The sequence below is a fragment of the Lepidochelys kempii genome, chromosome 7 (assembly GCF_965140285.1).
Source record: "Lepidochelys kempii isolate rLepKem1 chromosome 7, rLepKem1.hap1, whole genome shotgun sequence".
Classification (NCBI taxonomy): domain Eukaryota; kingdom Metazoa; phylum Chordata; order Testudines; family Cheloniidae; genus Lepidochelys; species Lepidochelys kempii.
Window position 1 is genome coordinate 72,821,684 of NC_136386.1, and position 20,456 is coordinate 72,842,139.

Below are 20,456 nucleotides of genomic sequence, written 5' to 3' on the forward strand. Positions count from 1 at the left end.
ACTGAAAAATTATCACCTTAAATATGTATTCTCAAAACATCTTTTCATATTAATTTTTTGCAGAAGGTGAAAAATCTGATCAACCTCTCACTTGCAGAACAAAGGAAACTGTTGGATTTAGATTCTGCAATATTGTTTCTTGGTACAAAATGTAGTCTAAATACTGCCCATTTTAAGGATTCTGAAGTGTTATTGTTTAGCCAAACCGTTTCTTCTAGATTTTGTAGTCAGTTACACAGATACGCATCCTAAAACCTAACAGACCATCTTCCTGAAGTACAGAAACTATTAGATGTTTTAATGTTTAATTGTTGAATTATGGGTTTAAAAGAAATGATGCAACATAACTTTTGTTTAAAAACACCTCCCACGGGGAGAAATTAAAGGCCCTTCCTGAAAGCCCTTACTAACCTAAGCAGTGCCAGTGATTATGAGACTCCTCTTGCACCAGTATAGATTGTATAGCACCCAGCCTGAAATTACATCACCAAAATGGGGGGAGGAGAAGCCACTGTAGCAGAGAAACACGTAAAGCTCCAATCTCGCAAGTGGCCTCGCACTGGCCGACCCCTGTGCCCATGCAGAGACCCACTGACTTGCATGGGCCCTCTGCGTCACTGCAAGGGCCCACCCACAATGCGCACACTTGCAGCACTGGGGCCTGCTTTGCCGAGCGGCGCCAGCACCCCGGGAGCAGGGAGCAAAGGAGCGTTGGAAATAACGTTACTGTCGCGAGCCAAGTTAGCTCGCTCAGGCAGCGCCCGGCCCAGGGTGAAAGCAGCGAGAACCAGCGCTGCCAAGGGGGCTGTTCCCGCAGCAGAAGGGGGCACGACGCGCAGGGTGGCCGCGGCACCCAGGGCTCCGGCGGCAGAGGTGGCTACGGCCGCGAACGCGAGTAGGGCCCAGCCCCTCAGCGCACCCCCGGTGGGACGGGGGCCCCGGCGGGACGGGGGCCCCGGCGATAGCTAGCGACCAGCGCGCGCGTCCCTCGGCCGGCCCGGCGCACCACAACGTGCCCCCATCGGTGCACCCCGGGGGGGCATTTCCCCGGCAGCCAGAGGCTGCGGGAGCTCCGCGGGAGAAGCCGGCCCCGCGAAGGCGCGCAGGGCCTCGCGGCCCCCCGGGACTCCCCACTCACCCGTCGCAGGGGTCCGTCATTCTCTTCGCTGGGGGTCGCTCCCCGTGTCACACTACGAGCAGCTCCCGGCCTCACACGGCTCGGCTAGACGGTGGGGGTGAAGGCGGGGGCGCGAGGAGAGGGGACACGGCGCAATCCCGACGCCCGGCCAGAGCCCTCTGTGTGCGGGAGGGGGAGCAGGACTCCAATCACTGCAACCAGCACCACGGAGGGGGGGAGGAGGAGGCGGAGCGCGCAACCGCCGCGGCCGGGCTGGCTCGCTCGGGGCTCGCACCCCTGGGACACCACCGCCCTCACGCGCCGCCAACCTCCAACTACTACCAGTGCCTCCCACGGGGAGCCGAGCGCTGCTCGGCGGAGATTCCCGAAGGCTTCCCGCCCGCCCCCTGACACGCAAGCGCTCGGAGGAGCTCGCCAGTGCCCCCCCTCCCCCTCCGACCCCAGCGTTCGGAGACCGCCAACCGCCGCGCCGCGCCGCCCCGCCCCGCCCCCTCGGTGCGAAGACCAGTAAACTCCCCCGCCCGGAGACCGGAAACCCGAGCGCTGGGAGACCGGCAAACCCTCCCTCCCCGCACCCCGGGTGCTCGAGATTACCCCCCTCTTGGCCCACGCACAACCTGAGCTGTGGGAGATCACCAACTCCCCATCCCCCGAAGTCCAGTGCTTGGAGATCGCCAAGATAATGATTGCCAAGGGGTTACCCAAGGGAGTTCCTTGAGATGAACTGACAGGATCCTGGGCCTTTCTGCTCCCTCAACCAGCAGCACAAACTACCCCTGCTCCCTCATAAAGACCCTCTCTGTTGCCCCAAATACTCTGCCACCCCCACCCCCTCACTCCCACGGTTACTAGCAGGGCCTGTTGGTATTGCGGGGTGCTCCCGGCCCCAGCAAAGACATGCACTGTTTTAAATATATCACTTCAACTCTCCACAACTGCCCAAACCAACACCCATTAGGATGATCTCCTATGCTGCCTCCAAAGAAGAGAGGCGGGTGGCCTTCCAGATCAGTACAGGAGGGTGTTCCAGCAAGGGGAAGTGGCCAAATGGCTGTGTGAGGCCAACATCCTTAGCAGAGCAGAGGTAGTGATATGTTGGGAGGTGAAAGCAGCATTAGAAAGAATGATCAGTGGCTTTGAAGGAGGAGAATAAGTTTGGACTTGATGCAGCGGAAAACGGAGTCAATCCAAGGTTTCAAAGAGCTCTGAAGGTTATGTTAGCAGCTGTGCTTTGGATGGATTCAAAGGGAGCAAGTGCATGTCAGAGTGGCCAAGAGGAGGTGGTTATAGTAGCAAGATGGAAGCCTGGACAAGGGTTTTAGCTGTGGGAGAAGGAAAGTTTGAATTTTGGAAAGGTTACAAGAGAAGTGGCAGGATATGGTTGTAACCTTTATGTACAGGATGAAGGAGAACAACTTTTATGTTTGTCCAGATAATCCTCCAAATAACTAAGCCAACTAAGACACCTTACCCCTTTCACCTCCCAAGTGAGATGCTTTGCTTACTGGTGAATTTGCCAAAGGCCATTCTTTGCATTGAGTTTCTCAGCTCCTCATTATTAGCAAGATGCTGTCTGTCTTCAATCAGTGCTTCCCAACCACTGGTACAGCCACTCAGAAGGAGCCTTGGTGGTGTTGCACTGTGTGACATATAGAGGGGCACACTGCCCACTTGGACTCCAAGCATTCTATGCCACACACCCCAGAACTACACCAGTTCCACTGTGGGTAGGGCCTTGTGCACTTGCAGAGTAGAGATAGGATTTACACCTTAACGTTGCAGAAGAAAGGTGATTAGAAGTATTCAGTTTCTATTTATGTCAAGAGCTTTATATGCGTAGCCTACTGCAAAGGAAAACTAAAATTGCACAGACCTACTCAGTTTCCCTTTACAACTGAACCGAGCACTGCTTAGGACACAGCATTTGCTGCTGGCAGGATGGATGCCTACCCAGACAAACTCTTTCCAGCAAGCAGCTGATTGGAAAGTGTGGTGAAGACACTTATGGGTGGCAGACGGTCTCACACAAACACTGTGTGGGAAACACTAGCATGCATGGTGTGGTGTCCACTTCACAGTGTAGCTCTATTCCATTTGTTGGTATTAGAATTATATACATTCTGCACTCCAGCTTATAACTACTACCTGTGGATCTGAGATAATAGTTCAGGCTTTACAGCACAATTCATGTATATTTTAGACCCTGATTGAGTCAGAACTGTGAGGTGAGTACTTGTATCACGTTAACCTACTCTAGAAAGCAAAGAGGAAGGTATCATTTCAAACCTAATGCCTTTGCAGCCTTTCTTTTTTTAACATGAACACAAATGCACACTTTTAAAAATGTGTCTAGGTGACTAAATACTGTGGTGTGAGACACAATAGAAATGCAAACCTTATTTTCTTAGATTTTCAGAAACATCCTGCCTTTTGTCCGTGTGCCAGAAAAATTTGTCAGCACCCAAAATGAGAACAGCCTACAGCACAGACAAAATCACAGCTTCTACACTGGGCAGTATAGAACCCAGAAACCCAGGTACCCTTTTTCTTTGAAATTATTGATATATGCATGCAGTTCCTCCACTCTGCTCATAACAACAAAACAGACAGCAGAGAAAAATGTGACAGGCATGTGTTCTCACAACCCAAAGCACAACTGCTAGAGCTAACTTTAAGGCAGCAGGCTTAACAATACTTTTGTAAAGTAATAAGCTGTGAGGTAATGTGATACTGAGCCTTTCGTGCATAGGTTGATTCAAATCCAATATAGGTTCCTAATGACCAAAAGCTGCTAACATTGTACATCTGTTTGATGCTGTATGTGAACTGTATAACTGGTTTTCATCCAGTTCTTTGTTGAGCAGATTTATACATCACAAAAACTGCAACTGGAAAGGGGATCTTTTAGGGTGCTCATTGGAATAGTCTTGCACTGAATATGCCAGAAGTGGTCCCTCCCAGTCAGGACTGAAGCACATGTTGTGTTGTGGATTAAGTTTGTGTTGCCATTGCGCACATTGTACTTATTCTCTGGATAAATAGAGGGTTCAGGTAATGTGGCATCTTTCATAAATATTAAATAGAATAATAAAATGGAACACACTATAAGAAAATAGCATTAGAATAATGTCAGGGCTGCCTGAGATGGAGGTAAATCTGGGTCTAAATCAATGTCAGACACCTTTGCACAGAAAGTTACTCAAATGGCTGGGTTTGTGATGTTTATGAGTTAAAAAAAAATCAGATGGAAAGCAAATGATTGGAAAGATTCAATAAGCATGGCTCTGATTTCACAAAGATGTCAATCAGAAATAATGCCATTGAAGTTAATGGAGGTACAATCGTGTAAAACCTACATAAGTGATGTGAGAATCTGGCCCATTATTTATAGGTCCAAAGTAGTATGTTTAAAAAGAGGGTTTGCATGTAGACAAAAGTTCATAGCAATTCAAAAGGAGCAGGATGTAATAAATATATGAGAAATATCAGAGCTGTCACCTGCAAATGTTTTCATTATGTACTGCATAAAAGACCCAATCTTGCAATTCTTACCCAAGCTAAACATGGGAGATTGTCTTGGAGGCTTTGCCTGAGTGAGGAGTGAAGAATCAGGCCTGAAATGGGATATTTTTGCTCATTTCTGTTTGGGGCGGAGTGTTAGTATGTGATAAGTCTGGCTGAGGATGATCTATCTGAGGTGATCCTGGCAATTACAGACCAATACGTCTAACTTCAGTACTGGGTAAATTAGTTGAAACAATAGTAAAGAATAAAATTGTCAGACACATAGAAGAACATAAATTGTTGAGCAAAAGTCAACATGGTTTCTGTAAAGGGAGATCATGTCTTACTAATCTATTGGAGTTCTTTGAGGGGGTCAACAAACATATGGACAAGGGGGATCCAGTGGACACAGTGTACTTAGATTTCCAGAAAGCCTTTGACAAGATCCCTCACCAAAGGCTCTTACGTAAATTAAGTTGTCATGGGATAAGAGGGAAGATCCTTTCATGGACTGAGAACTGGTTAAAAGACAGAGAACAAAGGGTAGGAATAAATGGTAAATTTTCAGAATGGAGAGGAGTAACTAGTGGTGTTCCCTAAGGGTCAGTCCTACGACCAATCTTATTCAACTTATTCATAAATGATCTGGAGAAAGGGGTAAATAGTGAGATGGCAAAGTTTGCAGATGATACTAAACTGCTCAATATAGTCAAGACCAAAGCAGACTGTGAAGAACTTTAAAAAGATCTCACAAAACTAAGTGATTGGGCAACACAATGGTAAATGAAATTTAATGTGGATAAATGAAAAGTAATGCACATTGGAAAAAATAAGCCCAACTATACATACAATATGATGGGTTTCAGAGTAACAGCCGTGTTAGTCTGTATTCGCAAAAAGAAAAGGAGTACTTGTGGCACCTTAGAGACTAACCAATTTATTAGAGCATAAGCTTTTGTGAGCTACAGCTCACTTCCTCAGATGCATATCGTGGAAACTGCAGCAGGCTTTATATATACACAGAGAATATGAAACAATACCTCCTCCCACCCCACCGTCCTGCTGGTAATAGCTTATCTAAAGTGATCATCAGGTGGGCCATTTCCAGCACAAATCCAGGTTTTCTCACCCTCCACCCCCCCACACAAATTCACTCTCCTGCTGGTGATAGCCCATCCAAAGTGACAACTCTTTACACAGTGTGCATGACAATCAAGTTGGGCTATTTCCTGCACAAATCCAGGTTTTCTCACATCCCCTCCACCCCCATACACACACAAACTCACTCTCCTGCTGGTAATAGCTCATCCAAACTGACCACTCTTCAAGTTTAAATCCAAGTTAAACCAGAACATCTTGGGGGGGGGGGAGGAAAAAACAAGAGGAAACAGGCTACCTTGCATAATGACTTAGCCACTCCCAGTCTCTATTTAAGCCTAAATTAATAGTATCCAATTTGCAAATGAATTCCAATTCAGCAGTTTCTCGCTGGAGTCTGGATTTGAAGTTTTTTTGTTTTAAGATAGCGACCTTCATGTCTGTGATTGCGTGACCAGAGAGATTGAAGTGTTCTCCGACTGGTTTATGAATGTTATAATTCTTGACATCTGATTTGTGTCCATTTATTCTTTTACGTAGAGACTGTCCAGTTTGACCAATGTATATGGCAGAGGGGCATTGCTGGCACATGATGGCATATATCACATTGGTGGATGTGCAGGTGAACGAGCCTCTGATAGTACTCTCCTGCTGGTGATAGCCCATCCAAAGTGACAACTCTTTACACAATGTGCATGACAATCAAGTTGGGCTATTTCCTGCACAAATCCAGGTTTTCTCACATCCCCCCCACCCCCATACACACACAAACTCACTCTCCTGCTGGTAATAGCTCATCCAAACTGACCACTCTTCAAGTTTAAATCCAAGTTAAACCAGAACATCTTGGGGGGGGGTAGGAAAAAACAAGAGGAAACAGGCTACCTTGCATAATGACTTAGCCAATAGGAAATGGCCCACCTGATGATCACTTTAGATAAGCTATTACCAGCAGGACAGTGGGGTGGGAGTAGGTATTGTTTCATATTCTCTGTGTATATATAAAGCCTGCTGCAGTTTCCACGATATGCATCTGAGGAAGTGAGCTGTAGCTCACGAAAGCTTATGCTCTAATAAATTGGTTAGTCTCTAAGGTGCCACAAGTACTCCTTTTCTTTTTACAATATGATGGGAGCTAATTTCGCTACAACTAATCAGGAGAAAGATCTTGGAGTCATTGTGGATAGTTCTCTGAAGACGTCCACGCAGTGTTCAGCGGCAGTCAAAAAAGCAAACGGGATGTTAGGAATCATTAAAAAAGGGATGGGATAGAGACGGAGAATATCTTATTGCCCTTATATAAATCCATGGTATGCCCACATCTTGAACACTGCATACAGATGTGGTCCTCTCATCTCAAAAAAGATATACTGGCATTAGAAAAGGTTCAGAAACGGGCACCTAAAATGATTAGGGGTTTGGAACGGGTCCCATATGAGGAGAGATTAAAGAGGCTAGGACTTTTCAGCTTGGAAAAGAGGAGACTAAGGGATATGATAGAGGTATAGAAAATCATGAGTGGTGTGGAGAAAGTGAATAAGGAAAAGTTATTTACTTGTTCCCATAATATAAGAACTAGGGGCCACCAAATGAAATTAATGGGTAGCAGGTTTAAAACAAATAAAAGCAAGTTCTTCTTCACTCAGCGCACAGTCAACCTGTGGAACTCCTTGCCTGAGGAGGTTGTGAAGGCTAGGACTATAACAGGGTTTAAAAGAGAACTGGATAAATTCATGGAGGTTAAGTCCATTAATGGCTATTAGCCAGGATGGGTAAGGAATGGTGTCCCTAGCCTCTGTTTGTCAGAGGGTGAAGATGGATGGCAGGAGAGAGATCACTAGATCATTACCTGTTAGGTTCACTCCCTCGAAGGCACCTGGCATTGGCCATTGTCGGTAGACAGGATACTGGGCTGGATGGACCTTTGGTCTGACCCAGTATGGCCATTCTTATATTGTATCTATTTACACCAGGCACTTAGTTGTGAGCACCATGAGTAGTATCTGGTCAACGAGGCATATATGCATGCAGCCCACCAGTTATCAATAACATAAACTCACCTGGCCAGTGACTCAAGACTGTAGGAGTGTGCAAAAACTGGGAAACCCCACTCTTTAATAAAATGGGTATTTATTTTGATAACAGAGTCTCAGAAACACTGAGGCAGGCTCCGAGAGCAGGAACATATGGGCACCCAACACTTGGGGATGTAGGGACCCCAGGTGAAGTACAGTAGGACCAGCTCAAGGTGGATAGTCATGTTGCAGAGATTAAGGGAGCTGTGTAGAAAATGTTTATGTTTATATATATATATATATATATATATATATATACATACACATTTATAGACTAGATACACTTCCAGGTGTTTTCTCTGTCATTTCCTCTCCAGGAATTGTTTGTTAGTTCTTGGAATCGCTTTGGGCCCTGAAAATCTTAAATATGAAAAAACCTTCAAGAAAAAGATATATATATTGAGAGATAAGGTCAACTGTATGAGCAGAAAGAAAAGGAGTACTAGTGGCACCTTAGAGACTAACCAATTTATTTGAGCATAAGCTTTCGTGAGCTACAACTCACTTTATCGGATGCATTCAGTGGAAAATACAGTGATTCCACTGAATGCATCCGATGAAGTGAGCTGTAGCTCACAAAAGCTTATGCTCAAATAAATTGGTTAGTCTCAAAGGTGCCACTAGTACTCCTTTTCTTTTTGGGAATACAGACTAACACGGCTGCTACTCTGAAACCTGTATGAGCAGAGTATATCTGTATATCCTTCTTCCCTTCATACTTCCAAAATATGCAGTGTGGTACACACTCCAGACACTCTGAAACTGGTTCAGGGCGACCTGTTGCCAACAAGCATGCCAACTAGCATAGAAAGGTTTAAGAATATGAAGGCTTAGTAGCCTGAAGAGATGTAAACTTTAAAGAGGTAATTTTGTTGCATGTTTGTTGAAGTGAAACAGATCAGAGTGCTGTACAGATGAAGCACAGAATTTTTAATTAATCAAGCCCTTCCATGTTATTTGATCTTTATAATTGCAAACATATATTGTTACCAAAATAAATACCCCATGTTCCACATTAATATTATCCCACACTCAGGTGTTTTTCTTCAACTTCAAAAATGACATTAAATTGGCCCTGTCTAGTAACCTGTCTTTTTCTGAATTGTTTTATGTGAAAGCACAACAGCTCAATTATAAATTAATTGCATTTGTCCACTAATTAGAACTACCAATGATTAGAATAAATATTATTATGAGAGCAGTATAATTAATTCAAGAAACCAGGCTGAAATTCATGAGTAAAGGTGCTTTTCAAAGGTTACTACTCTTGAAGCATGACTAACAATAAAGCAAGCTTATTCATATGGTAAAGGGTCTCTGAAACAGCACTAGCCAAGCTTCATTCCAGACAAGTCTGCAGTGGAACTAAAAGTGCAACACAGGTGGCGTAGGTTAGGAAGAAACATGTCATAAGTCATAACAGCCTGGTGTGCTTTGCATAGGGAGAATGAAAGGGAAAGATACCTTTGCATTGCTTCGCTACCAGGTGTGTTTACATGAACCAGATTCTTCCTGGGCCATGCACAGAAGACATAAGGAATGGAGAGAATACTCCCTCTCCATTATTGTGGGGTGGCAAATGATGCCTCAAAGAGAATGGAGGGAGACAAAAGCATGGCTTTTTGCCCAGATATTCTGGCATTCTGCCTCCTTGTAGCAGAAAATCTCCCAGTACTATCCCTTAGTGAGTGTAGCTCCATGATGTCCTTTGCTATGGGCTATGCCTAATTGGCACCATCTAGCCCTGTTTAGCTCTGTTCTCTACCACCACATACATCATGCATCAAATGACTTTTAGGTAAGGAACATCATTTATGAACCCAGCTGGTACTAAGGCTTCTCTCAAGTATTCATCTGATACCAACATATTAGTTTCAGGTTCACAGAATTAGTGGTATGTTCTCTCTTCAGTAATAAAATGCATTTGCATTATTATAGGTTCTTTGTATGCACTGAGGGGAGAATAAACTCTTTACAGCTGAACTGTAGCACTAATTTTAAAATAGGTGATCTTCTGAATTATTACCACTTTATTAAGGAGATGCTCTACAAGTCTGTTTTAATTAAGATAGCTCCTTCTCCTGATGAAAAAAATAGGTAAGGGGTTTGTCGCTGTGTGTAGTGAGTGCAGCTATGCTTAGGACTATTTTTTTGCTATGTGTAGTATTGCTACATAAGTTGGCCCAAAGTTGTTTCTTTTGTGAATATATTGTCTTGGAAATTACATCTTTTTATAAATATAACATGAAGGCACAATTTTCAAGGAAAATATGCTTGTCTATCAAGTGAGCTAATAAAATTCAAAGATTGAGATATAGTAAATCCAAATTTAGAGAAATGGTTAGCTGTATAATCCTGGCCTCACCCACTGTTATACAGATCATACTTCAAAAACTACACATTATAATGATAATGAGCATGTAGTTAACCATACAGCATTGTGTTAAATCCAAAGTAACTTCCTTGAACTTAATGGGAATTGTTTGGTGTTTACAGTCAGTAAAAACCAGAGCAAAATTTGACCCAGAATGAGTAAACTTTTAACTGCCTAAGATCTGTTTCTGATTGCACATTCACTTCACCTCTTGTTACGGTACCTGTAAGTCTCTTGTAGAAGGTTGCATACTCCTTGAGTCCATCAGCAAAACATGTTAATGCCCCATCCACTGTTGCTAACAATAGTAAACCTTCATTCCTGTAAGCCTCTTTTATACCAAGGAAGTCACTTGTTGCTGACTATGTCAGTAACAGGTCTCCCTGAACCAACGTTAAAAATGGTTTAATTGCTACTGTGCAAGGGCCAGAACAATTTTTCAGCACCGTTACAAAAAGTGTGGTCTCTTGTCATGATATATATGCTGAAAATGGCTGTGTCCTCAACTGCTCTAGCAGTAACATTGTTTTTAACTCTGGTTCTGCGTGACCTGTTGCTGACAGCCATGGTGAGCAATAGGTGAGTTACCTAGTGTAGAAAGATTTAAGAAGATAGAGGCTTACCAGATTGAAAAGATGTAAACTTCATGAATGCAATTTGTTACATGCTTGTTGGAATGAAACAGATCAGAGTCCAGGTGCAGCACAGAATTTTTAATGACTCAAGCCCTTAAATGTTATTTGATCTTTATCATTGTAAACATATTGTTAACCACAAATGTATTACTACAGTTATATATGCACCTAAGTGATCTGACCATCTCTTTGTTCATACATGTAGAAGTACAGTACATAGTGCATGCAAATCCTTCGCATTTTCCAAGAGATTTATAATTCTTCACAAATTGCCCTCTCTAGTGCTGGGAAATCATCTGCAGTCATTCATTCTACAACATGCACTCTATAATATTACCAAAAATAGTACAAACAAAATGGTACAGCTCAACTGCATTAAAAAAAAGAAAAGTGACGATGCTTTCGGTTCTGCCAAGTAATTTTTAGGAGAAATACAGTAGTCATGTTGTGTGTTTGAAATGCATAATAAAAAATTATTGAAGGCAAAAAAATATAACCTTTATTCTCTCAGGCTTTCAATCCAACACATTCACCTGCACACACATGGAAATGAAATCTGAACAAGTTCAAAAGACACATGACTAAGAGCCAAATCCTGCAATCCTTATTTGGGAGTAAATCCTGACTGATGGTGAGTATTTGCAATTTCCATTGCCTTCCACGAGAGTTGACAGGTTCTCAGCACCTCTCAGGATTTGGCTTTTAATTCTTACTGAGGTAAAACTTCCACTGAAGTTTAAAGAAGTTTTGCCTGATTAAAGGATGAAGGATTTGGCCTTAAGAGAATAGTATTAACAATGTTAACAATAGTATTAACCATTCCATAACAAATTCAAAAGCTTATACTAGAAATTAAATTCAGAGAACAACAAAAATCTCAAGGCAGTTGAGCAATTTTCAACACACATTCTCAGAACTTTAAACAATAGTGGCTGTTGCATGTATGGCCATCAGGAAACACAGCTGTGCTTCTTTCTGTTACAATTAATTACTTCCGTTGTGTATAAAATTGAAAGTATTGGGTACTCTGGTGCGGAAAAGGGATATCCTGATACACTGCTCCTATTTCCTTACTAAAGGCTTTTACTGAACCTTTCACCATTAATTCATTTACAGTGTGTTATCCTGTGATGAAAAAGGAAAGGCCAAAATAAATGGCTAACTATCATCTCAAAAAGCGATTTTCTTTTGCATTTTAAGTCTCTCGTATTTATATTTTTATTTGACTGTTTCCCCAGGATGCCCTCTCTGATGGCAGGTGTTCAGTTTTAAGTTCCTGGAACTTAGCATAGTTCACAGTATAGAATAGTATAGTTTCTTTGGAACACTGGCACTTCACTAGGCATATTATACATGCAAGGCAATGGAGAATCACTGTACGTACTCTTTGCCCCTTATGTGTTATATTATTAGACAATATTGACACTACTGAAAATAAACTGAAATGTTTTTTATCAAACTAAGAGATAGAATATCTGTTTAAATTCCAAAATCAGTAATAGTGTGAATTTTCTGCCCTTACACTGAACAGTACTGGTCAGAGTAGCTGAATCGAGCTTAATGGAATCCATGGGTGTTTGTTTGTTTTAACCTGCCAAGACTTTGGTTCAGGCTTGCGTGTGTCTCCTGAAGGAGCTAATAATATCACATTTAAAGTGCAGGAACCTTAATTTGTTATTCTGCAATGTGTACATCAGATGGTATTAGCTGTTGCAAGCCAAACCTGAACTCAGGTGCTGGCAGATAAATGAGGAAACTATTTTAAAATATTTTGTTTAAAAATATTTTCATATAAGCTCATGTATTTTCTGAACTATTTAGGATCATACATAATTGTTTGTATTTGTTTATTAAAGATAATTTCAGTTTCCTTTTAAGGGATTCCTCACATTTTTAATCAGAACAAGTTGGACAGCCTGGTGTAAGGGTCTTCTCTGTTAAGATATATTTTAATGAGTATTAAAATGTAACAAATATAACTACATTTTTAGGAAATACAAGAGGCAAAAATGTTTGTTTTTTAGCTAAATCATTCTGGGGTACTCTCATATGAGTAAATATTATTATTCAGCACTTGCATAGCAACTTTTCCGCTTCAGAGTTCTTTTCTATCATTCACTTGCTAACACTTTTTATTAATAGTGTGCAAAGTAAGTAGTATTATCCCCATTTTACAGATAGGAAAATACACACAATGAGATTAAGTGATCTAAGGCCACACAGTGAGGGCAGAGCCAAGATTATATAACTAAGGGAGACTCTGCCTTCCAGTTCCATGCTCAGACCACTAGGTATCTCTGCTTTTTCAGGGGACTTGAACCTGCACTCCTCACTCATAAAAATTTTCCACTGAATACAATGGAAGTTTCCGCAGAGTATGGCATGCCAGATAGGACCTTGTGCTCACTGATGAAGTTTACACAGTAAAATACTTCCTGAGAATAGAAAAAATGCCTTGTGAAAATAATGACTGAAATAATATCCCTGCCTTTTGTTATTATAAGAAAACTTTTTTTATTCCTAAGGTAATATTTTACATATAGAGCCAAATCTTTAAAAGTATGCCCCTCCTTTTGCTCCTACAATTATATTGCAGCCACAAATGTATAAAAAGTCACTACATCATAAACCACAAATCTCTACCTACCTGACCACGGGTACAAATCAGGTAGTTAAAAGTTTGTGTACTCAGATTTCCACATGTAATTAATTCTGAGTGCAAAAATGCATGCTCAAATTTTGCATGCATAAACTGCATCCCCCATAAAGGAGTCCATGCCTCAATTCTGAATATTTCCCTTGTAGTACACATATGCCTACCTTACATATATATGCATGTGCACACTTACTTTAAACAAATTACATCCTTTTAGTTTAAACTAAACTAAATCTTAATCATAAAGAATATTAATTTTCCAATTAACATATGTTCAGACAATAATATTGTTGAAGCCCACTACATAATCTTTTCCCCTTATACCAACTCTTTGCTCTTCTGAACTGTAATTTTTTCAACTGCCTTGGAAGTAACAGATATTGCATTTTGTGTGCTTTCCCCCCACTCTACCCTTTTTAAAAAAAAAGAAACCAACAACTTTCTTGAGTCTTAAAAATCCAGAATAAGCTATTTAATACACTGCCACAACCGCAGTTGTGTGGACTTTTTATAACAGGCAATATTCATTCCACATACATCCTTCGATGAACCATCCCCTTTGTTCAAACTGACCCCTCCTTTCTACCCCCAGCTCCTTAAAAAAGTAGTTATCAGTTTAGCTAAAGTAATTCAATTGTTTTTTTCCCCAATGGCTTCCATAAAAGCATGGCACTTAGTAAAAGAAAAAATGATTCCATACTTTGTTTCCATTAATGAAAAAGAATCTGAATTTTGAAAGTGAGTAGCTTTTTTAAGTACCGGTGATTAAACTGGAAAATGCTTTTCTTGGTGGGGAAAAATAAGGTAGAATTATAAGTCAGATATTTAATTTCAAATTAATAATTATTCTTTTTTCTGCAGATGAATCAATTCCTTCCTGAAAATTAAAATCTGTGGAAATTTGGAAGAATCTTTTCTCTTATGAAGACATTTTTTATTTCTGGTTGTCATTACTACCTAAAAAAATCTGCAGGCCAATCTGAAAGTCATTACTTGGGCAAAACTACTATGGATATTAAGAGGCGTTCTGTTAGAGGAAGGATTGAGGGCCACATTCCTTTCCTCTAAAAAAAGAAAAGGAGGACTTGTGGCATCTTAGAGACTAACAAACATATTTGAGCATAAGCTTTCGTGAGCTCTAAGGTGCCACAAGTACTCCTTTTCTTTTTGCGGATACAGACTAACACGGCTGCTACTCTGAATTCTTTCCTCTGCAACACAGTATAGAGAAAAGCAAAATATCCCAGAGAAGACCCCAAAAGAGTAATGAGGGTATAGCAATGGTTTTCCTGCATGCTTCCCTGGTCCCTCACAGCATGGAGGCCCCACCACTTCACAGAGGCTCCAGGGCCCTGAGGTTCATGTAATGAAGAGTTGGGAAGCAGCCAATCTTTGTGGCATGCTTTACTTGGGTCCAGACAAATGTCCAATTAGAGCAGTACACCTGGAAAATCCATCAGAGGAAGATTTTGTGGAACATGGGCTGATAACATAGCTCCTGCTGTTACATGTATTATAGCTCCATACACAGAATCCTGTCCTATGCAGGTGTCCTGAGATCCTTGCAGCTCATTGGACACACACTCCTTTTACGGGGCTAAACACATGCCAGAGAAAGATGAGGAGTCCCTCTGTCAACAAAATAGCAAGGCGGTCTTAAGGATTGAGCTGTACATGTGACATTTGTTACTACAAAAAGTTGGGGGAAATAATGTTAGAATTCTTTACAATTTAGTCTGTAATGCAACAAGTTTGTTAGTGTAGCTAATGTTTTCTCTCAGTTCTTCCTCAGAGAAGTGAGGACTTCACCTTTATAGATGTCTAAAGACATGCTTTATAGGCTTAAAGCAGGGAATTTCAGCCTATCTCTAATCTCAGTCTCAGCCATAGCTCTCTGATTTGGCCAGGAGAACAAAGCATTTCATTGTGTATCCAAGGGTGGCTGGCGGCAATTTTTTCACAGCTCCTCTTTTTCTTTCTTAGTTAGTCACCAGTGTCTCTGGTTGAGTTAAAGACTTTATGATTTACAAAGAAAAACCCCAGATTTGAAACTATAGAGCATCTTTAGTGCAGACAAAGCACAATTTCTCTTCCATTAAGAATCAATTAATGCAAACGGGAAAAGGTCAAGATAAAAATAATTAGATAGTGATTCTGATATAAAGGTAAATTGTGTAACTTCTGCTCATTCTGTAGACTCATTTTCCAGTAAATTTTAATTTCAGTTTAACTAGCTCTAATTTTTTTCCACACATAAGTTGTAAACAGTTATGTCTGTAAAATAAAATGAAAGTGTATGGAGCTTCACTTCCTGATGTGGAACTCATTAATGGCATTTAAAGCGGTCTGTCCCTTTACTGTTTTATATATATGTTTTTATCAAGTTTAATGATTAGCTATAGCTATGTCATTTTAAAACTGTGCATTTTGAGGGGAGGGGGGTAATAATGTGCAAAAAAGCCTGTTTTAATAAACCACAATATTATCTGAAGATTTATTTATTATTTGCCAGTCTGTCATGGCAGTAGAGTTAAATCAGATGGGTTAGATCTTTTTTGAATAGTCTAAAAAACCATTTCTGGTTAGAAACAAAAGAATAAAAACCTGCCTAGTTGGGGCCAAACTTTGCCCTCAATTACACCAATGTAAATCAGTTCTGACCTTTGTAACTGAGGACAAAATTTGCCTCTTGCTTATCAGGTTATTTTAAGTAACATCTGCTGACACAATAAGGCCTGTAAATTTACAAGTCTTGCCCAGTTACAACTTCTAGGCACTACATCTTTTGAATATACTCACATTTGTTTGTTTACACACTGCAATTTACTTACCAGCATGTTCAGTATTGCTATGCAGCAATGGAAGGCTGAACCAATCAATTTTTTTTAAATCTTAAGGCTCTGACATAGAAAATATAAATTTACTTATGTCTCCTAACTAGCATTTCTTGGCTGAAAGCTGTCAACTGCTGAAAAACCATATTAATAAATATATCCAAAACATAAAGCTCTAAATGTATTTGCACATCCCTTTTATTGCTAGAATATTGGCACAGATAATCCATGCAAGATATGTTCACTCACACCTCAAAATCCACACTACAATCTGTTTCTGAACTAATAACTAGAGACTTTAAAAAAATCTAAAACCAAGGGCACTTGTGGTGTAAAGTCAACATTTCAGTATATTATAAAAGCTAGACTCCTAGCATGATTGCTGCAGGCATTAAATCACTCAGTTGCAAATGTAACCATTTATAAATACTAAACAAATTAATGTCTACTACTAGGAGACAAGTATTGCAAATAAACATTGTACTGTCCAGCATTAGACACTAATAAGTGTGTTTAGTGCTGTAGACATTCACATTATTAAATATAAAAAGAAATAACCTTAAATAAAACATTTCACCCATGTTACTGACCACTGAAGGACCAAACTTAAATGATTTTTCTTATTTTGGTTGAATTTCTTTCTGTCTGTGTGAATCTGATGAACCAAAAAACTAACCATTATTTTAAGAAGTTGAGAGAATTTTTCAACAGTTACAGTGAAGTTTTCTTTTGAAGTGTTCAATTTACTTTCTATGCTACAATTAAATAGAAAAAGAAAAAACAATATAACCAGTTTTAAGCTTATTTTTTGAACTTTCAGCTGCATAGAGATTAAAGACTATTTTTAATTAGATTTAAGATGGGTTCTTTTGCAAATCTTTTGATAAAAAACCATAATTCTTGTAGAGTTTTATCATTTGGCCATTCAGAGGTACAGTATTTTTGTCTTCTAGGCAAAATTTCTCATGTGAATTAGAATGAAAAATTACTTTAGGAAGTCTTATGACTTAATCCCAGGTAATTGTTACAAGACATAAACAATAATACACATTATTCAACCTGAAAATTATGTTTTTCTGCAGCAGTTACAGTAGTGATATATAATGTAAGGGTCCTATTCAAAGTTATGCATATGTATCTTATTTGTCCTAGGAGTGTTGATTACATAGTATTTTACATAAAAGAGATTCAAAATAGTACACTACCGTGCACCAGCTTCTGGCTGAGGTTTGTGCAAAAAAGGTGTCTAAATATAGATTTCAAGTGTGGGTAACTGGATTCCTTATTTTTGGATCATATTAGAAAGCAATGTAGGTCAAAATAGGAAATGTATTGTTTGCTACTGCTTAGGCTGGTCTCTAACTAAAATAGGTTGACCTAGCTATATCACTCAGGGCTGTGAAAAATTTTACGCCCTGTGTGACATTAGGTCAACCTAGCCTTTACTGTAGCTGCAGCTAGATAAACAGAAGGTTCTTCTGTTGACCCTCTCAAAAGGGTGGATTTACTACAGTGATGGAAACCCCCCTTCCATTGCTAAAGTAAATGTCTACACTACAGCATTACAGCAGTGTAGCTGCAGCTGCGCTGCTGTAGTGTTTGTAGCGTAGACATCATCCTAGCCGCTAATCCCTGCCAGTAGGCAATACACAAAAACCACCCGACAGAGCTGCTGCAATGTTGTCTATCCATAGTGTACCGTAGATCCTGCTACTAATTCTACTGCTAAGTAATAAAGAGTGATAAACACTATCATTTGTAAAATGGCACTAAAGTCTTGAAAGGGCTTGCAATTTTTGAAAAGCAACACTGGTAGACACAAGAACACTGCATCAGTGTCTTGGGAACAGAAATCGAATATGAACAGAAAATGAGGTGTGTTTTTTCAATTAATTGTATCTTATCCTGTTGGAGAATGCAATGAGCCAGATCCTTGGCAGGAGTAGTCAGTGGTGTTATGCTGATTTACACCAGCTGAAGATCAAGCCAATAAATGGAAAAAGAATTGCCTACTATAGAAAAAAAATATTTGCACCTAATATGCTGGCAAAACTGTTTAAGAATATACTTCATCTATGTAAAAATCTGACCCTTGTGAAAATGCTAAGATCTGTGAAAACAAGATTCTCTGTGGCATAAATACAGGTCATACAACTTGGGGCTGCCAGAGGACAGTTTTAACTTAGGCACTATTTTTTTTTCAGGATATATGAGGGTAGTTAGCATACTAGAAACTTGCATACTAGAGATAAAAGTTCCTTTTATTTTGACCCTCCTACCACCAACTGGATATGCTCTTCATCCTCTAAGAAAATATGGCATGTTTCGTAAAATGGGCATAGAATTTTAGGAGGGAAAAGACAGCCACCAAATGATCCACTTTTATATTTAGACTGTGCAAAAATTCAAGACACACTGGGGTGCTGGTGGCATTAAAATAGGGCCCATACATTACATCCTTGGGTAGCTGGAGTCTGAGAAATATTGACTTAACATTGTCAATACGGTATGCTGTCAATCACTATAGAATCAGAATGCTCGCTCAAAAATAAATAGCTGAAAACTTGAAGAGTGATGGAAATTTCTGTCCTTAAGTATGATTATCTTTCACTGCTGAACAGCAATAAACTACGGTCTCACATACAAAACTATCGCTGATATTTAAATTTTAAAATCCAAAGCTAATGTCAGTCCTATAAATCGTTGCTGCCTTTCACAAGAATATATAAGCTTTTAAAAATACTTGCAAGAACGTGTCAGATGATTTTAAAATATTAGAACAGGTGATATATTAACCCTATCTTATGTGTAAGAGCCTATGTATCTTCTTACAGCAGCAACCACAACCACACTTGGGATGTGTTGCGTTGACAGAAAATAATCACAGTAATAAGAGCATGTGTCTGTGATTTCGTGCTGCTCTATGAAGTGTTTTATCAGTTTTCACTAACATTAATAGGAAGAAAAAAGGGTGCCCCTTTTCCAAGGATTTGGGATTGAGTCGAGAACCTTCCCAGGCTATTTTCCACTCCTACCCTTCCTAGCTGTGCTAAATGGAGGCTGGGTCTGCAGTGTTAAAAAAGTAGTAACTAGATGTTTTCCATTCACAGGACAAATGGAAAGATGAATCAGCTTTGACTAGAAACACAACCTGGATCCTTTCCAACCACCCCTTGCCCATTCCATATAAGAGAAAATTAGAGAAAGCCAGTTCCCTTTTTCCACTCTGATTAGAAAATGAAATAATCCACTGTGCGTGCACAAGGCCACATGCACTGATCAAGGTTTAACTGAAAATTTTGTCTCAATGCTGTTGGGCGTGGGTGGAAGGACTTAGCATCATCGAATTTTTATTCTGATTCCCAAACTTTCGGTCACTCACTGTCTCCTTCTTAGCATGGTAGTTCTATTACGATTCAAGACAAACTTCTTGTTTGGGAAAGCCTATGGCAGCAGTTCTCAACCAGGGTGTGAGGCCCCTTGGGGGGCCACGAGCAGGTTTCGGGGGTCTGCCAAGCAGGGATGGCAATAGACTCACTGGGGCCCAGGGCAGAAAGCCGAAGCCTCGCTGCTCCAAGCCCCGCCACTCTGGGCTGAAGCTGAAGCTCGAGCAACTTAGCTTCATGGAGCCCCCTGTGGCGTGTGGCCTCAGGCAACTGCCCTGCTTGCTACTCCCTAATGCCGGCCCTGGCTTTTATATGCAGAAAAACTGTTGTTGTGGCCCAGATGGGCCGTGGAGCTTTTATAGCATATTGCGGTCAGGGAGGCCTCAGAAAGGAAAAGGTTGAGAACCCCTGACCTATGGGATGTCTCTCGTTCATTCAAAAGTCAAAAAAATTGATGCTTGGAGGTAGCACCATGACATAAATAATGGAATAAAACTTCCTTTTTGGTGAGGAAATTCTGATCTACATATCTTAATTTGAAAGCTAAGATTCTATAAATTCTTTTACAATTAATATTCTGGCACTTAATATTTTCTTGTAACAAATTTCAAGAATGATTTTTCAATTGTTTTTAAACACTAGTGTATGGTCTCAGCTCTAAGGCTGGTCTGGGTATTTCTATTACTTATTTTTACATAAAACATTTTTTAAAATTAATTTTAATCCCTTTAATTTTTGTTCTAATATTGTTTTGCA

At 40.4% G+C, this 20,456-nt stretch overlaps 1 protein-coding gene and 1 long non-coding RNA gene across 2 annotated transcripts in view; one reads left to right on the top strand and one right to left on the bottom strand.

The window, feature by feature from the left end:
* Positions 1-1,509, bottom strand: part of BMPR1A (bone morphogenetic protein receptor type 1A) — a 172,012-nt gene extending 170,503 nt beyond the window's left edge. The window contains exon 1 of the mRNA XM_073353348.2: positions 1,139-1,509. The gene's annotated coding sequence lies outside the window, so the exon portion shown is untranslated. The remainder of the gene's footprint in view (positions 1-1,138) is intronic.
* LOC140914759 (uncharacterized) lies at positions 662-16,492 on the top strand. Its single transcript, XR_012159974.2, has 4 exons — positions 662-873; positions 3,547-3,674; positions 11,336-11,455; positions 14,342-16,492. It is a non-coding gene; the product is annotated as an uncharacterized LOC140914759 (long non-coding RNA).
* The last annotated feature ends 3,964 nt before the right edge of the window (positions 16,493-20,456 follow it).